This window comes from Myotis davidii, unplaced genomic scaffold (assembly GCF_000327345.1).
Source record: "Myotis davidii unplaced genomic scaffold, ASM32734v1 scaffold681, whole genome shotgun sequence".
NCBI classification, from domain to species: domain Eukaryota; kingdom Metazoa; phylum Chordata; class Mammalia; order Chiroptera; family Vespertilionidae; genus Myotis; species Myotis davidii.
Window position 1 is genome coordinate 1,136,033 of NW_006291551.1, and position 4,259 is coordinate 1,140,291.

Sequence of the window (4,259 nt, forward strand, 5' to 3'; positions counted from 1 at the left end):
GCACTTGAAATTGTTCAGGGTGTGATGATTGTATTGATTTATACTTTTAAAATTGTCATCTGTTAAATATTTATGAGTAAAAGACCTAATGTCTGGAATTTACTTTAAAGTACTGCATTAAAGGTGCATGTGAGAAGAGTGTGGATGAAAAGATTGGCAAAATGTTGACAACGGGTGAAACTGCGTGATGGATACATGAGGACTCATTTACACAACTCTATTTTTTGTTTAAGCTTGAAAACATCTGTTAAACAGTTTTTAAACAAAACAAAAAATAACCTGATTAAAAAATGGGCAAAACCAAATTTTCTATTATAAAGAATACTAGTAAGAAATTATGTTAATAACCAGTGGCCACTCATCGAAAGCCTTACTTTTTAGATTGCAGTTGCCCTAACAGAGTAATTGTTGTAGGAGCTAGAGTGCTAAGGGAAAAGATGCTGAAGAAATGAAGTGGTGTTTATGCTTTCCTGAGCATATGCTATTCAGAGTCATAAAGAGATTTCTATACTTTTGTTCATTAGAGTACTAATATTAAGTTTGAAATAACTTGATGGCAGGAGAGGGCTGTGTGATAATTCTACTTTCTCATGTTTAAAGGATATTGTGTGAAGATTCAGCCTACTGTAATCTTGTAATTTTGCTTTTGGCTAACTCCCTTCTTAAAAATACCATTTTTTAAAAACAAGGCATATTTTTTAGAGTTGCTATGAATGTGCATATTTATATTTCTGAATTAAAATATAAGTTGATTTAAAGTAAAAAAAAAAAATAGGGGCTCCTGGGCTCCCCAGTGCAGTTACTAGAAGCTGCCCCGAACCCTGCAGAGAAGGGTGGTCCTGCTGCCTGACATCTGGAATGACTTAAATCAGAGCAGTTGGATTCATGGGTTCCAGGGTAAAGGTGCCAGGCCAAGGGCACCAGGACAGGTACTAGTACAAAAGGCTGTTCCTGTCCCCTGCTCGCCTGATCCCAAAGGATGTCCCATTCTTAGGGCACAGGAGTAGGCAGAAGAGAAGCGTCCCAGCCCCAGGCAGGACCCAATCATGAGACCAACATAGAACAAAGGGCCTGCTTTCTGATGGGCCTCAAGAAACAGGTCTCAGACTAGCCCAGGTTTGAGAACCACATCTCTGGGGAGGAATTCGTTCCAAGTGAACACAAAGACAGAGCCCTTGCCTTCATAGAGTACATGTATACACAGAGTTCTTTTCTTCAAACGAAATAATCTTACTTCACCCTAGCCAGTATGGCTCAGTGAATAGAGCACTGGCCTGCAGACCAAAGGGTTCTAGGTTTGATTCCAGTCAAGGGCACATACATCAGTTGCAGGGTCCTCCCTATCCCTGGGCCCTGGTTGGGGCTTGTGCAGGAGGCAACCAATCAATGTGTTTCTCTCACATCGATATTTCTCTCTGTCATTCCCTCTCTCTTTCACTCTCTCTAAAAATCAAGGAGCCAAACCGGTTTTGCTCAGTGGATAGAGCATCTGCCTGCGGACTGAAAGGTCCCAGGTTCGATTCCGGTCAAGGGCACGTACCTTGGTTGCAGGCACATCCCCAGTAGGAGGTGTGCAGGAGGCGGCTGGTCGATGTTTCTCTCTCATCGATGTTTCTAACTCTCTATCCCTCTCCCTTTCTCTCTGTAAAAAATCAATAAAATATATTTTTAAAAATCAAGGAAAAAATATCCTCAGATAAGGATTAAAAAAGAAAAGAAAAGAAAAAAAGGACAGAGAACTTGAATAGATAGTTCTCTAAAGATATACAAATGGCCAACTAGCATATGAAAAGATGTTCAGCCTCACTAGTTATTAGGAAAATGCCAATCAAAACCACAAGATATTACCTCAGAACCATTAGAATGGTTGATATTTCTTAAAAACACAGAAAATAGCACTAACCGGTTGGCTCAGTGGATGGACTGTCGGCCTGTGGATGGGTCCCAGGTTTGATTCCGGTCAAGGGCATATACTTTGGTTGCAGGCACATCCCGAGTAGGGGGCATGCAGGAAGCAGCTGATAGATGTTTCTCTCTCATTGATGTTTCTGACTCTCTATCCCTCTCCCTTCTCCTCTGTAAAAAATCAATAAAATATATTTTTTAAAACACACAGAAAATAATAAGTGTTTGCAAAGATGGGCAGAAAATGGAGCCCTGTATACTGTTGGTGGGAATGTAAAATGGAGCAGCCTCTATGAAACAGTATGGCAGTTCTTCAAAAAATTAAAAACGGAATTATAATCCAGGCATTATACTTCTGGATATTGACCCAAAAGAATTGAAAGAAGAGTCTTGAAGAGATATTTGCACACTCATGTTCACAATAGCTTTATTTTCAATAGCCAAAGGAAGAAGAAACCCAAATGTCCATCAACATATATATGAACGAGCAAAATATGACATATACATACAATTAAAAGTTATTCGGCCTTAAAAAATTATGATACATGCTATAACATGAATGAACCTTGAGGACATTATGGTTAGTGAAATTAACCAGTCATACATACACAAAAACAGGTACTGTATGGTTCCACTTGCATGAGGTACCTAGAGCAGTCAGATGAAAACAGAAGTAGAATGGTGGTTGCCAGGGACTGGGGGGAAGAGGAAGCAGAGTTGTTCAATTGGTACAGAGTTTCAGTTTTGCAAGATATAAAAGTTTGGGAGATTGGTTGCACAACAATTTTGAATATACTTAATACTACTGAACTATACACTTGAAAGTGTTTAAGATAGTAGCACTATGTTACACATATTTTACCATAACTAAAAATTAAAATTAAAAAAGATGTTTTGGGCTTTTTTTCCAATAAAATAAATAAAAGCTTTCCCAGTGGGAGTGTGGGGATTATCTGATAAGGCATCCTCTAGAGCAGTGGTTCTCAACCTTCTGGCCCTTTAAATACAGTTCCTCATGTTGTGACCCAAACATAAAATTATTTTGTTGCTACTTCATTACTGTAATGTTGCTACTGTTTTGGATTGTAATGTAAATATCTGATATGAAGGATGGTCTTAGGCGACCCCTGTGAAAGGGTCATTTGACCGCCAAAGAGGTCGCGATCCACAGGTTGTAATAGAGGCACACCCACTACTTTTGTGTCCTGCTGGCACTTGTCCCCAACGTTTGTAAAGCAATACACTTTCTATTTAGACCTGGGCTCAAGACTGTCCACAATAAAGACCTCACTTTCCAGCTTCATTTGCAGTCAGGGTGGCCACATGATTACATTCTGGTCAGTTTGTTCTGTGGCTGCTGCCAAAAACTGAGACATTGAACACTTATTTTATGCTTCTAAATTTTGGGATAGTTGCCCTAGCTGGTTTGGCTCAGTGGATAGAGCGTCGGCCTGCGGACTCAAGCGTCCCGGGTTCGATTCTGGTCAAGGGCATGTACCTTGGTTGCGGGCACATCCCCTGTAGGGGGTGTGCAGGAGGCAGCTGATTGATGTTTCTCGCTCACCGATGTTTCTAACTCTCTATCCCTCTCCCTTCTTCTCTGTAAAAAATAAAAAAAAAATCAATAAAATATATTATAAATTTTGGGATAGTTTGTTACATAGCATTACTATTACAATCAGTCATCTACATCCCACCTTCACAATGTCTTCAATATCTGTGACATTATTTACGTAATATTTTTCTTAAAATTGACCAATTGTGTTAATCAAATATACCTGGAAGAGAAACTTTACACCAAGTTGCAAATGGAAAACCAGTATCAATTTCATAAATAGAAATGAATCATAAAAACACCTGGGTAGCACCCATCTGGCATGGCTCAGTGCTTGAGTGCTGACCTATGAACCAGAAGGTCATGGTTTAATTCCCCATCAGGACACATGCCTGCGTTCGGGTTTGATCCCTAGTGTGGGGCATGCAAGAGGCAGCCAATCAATGAGTCTCTCTCGTCATTGATGTTTCTCTCTCTCTCTCCCCCTCTCCCTTCCTCTCTTGAAATCAATAAAAAAATATATATACTTTTAAAATATATTTTAAAAAACAAAACAAAACACCTGGATACCTTTCCTTGCTGAGGGCTATGAGGCCAGCTCTCTTTGTTAAAAAGCAAGAGTAAGGCCCTAGCCAGTTTAGCTCAGTGGATAGATCGTCTGCCTGCGAACTGAAAGGTCCCAGGTTCAATTCCAGACAAGGGCACATGCTCAGGTTATAGGCTTGATTCCCAGTGCGGGGCGTGCAGGAGGCAGCCGATCAATGATTCTCTCTCATCGATGTATCTATCTCTCTTTCCC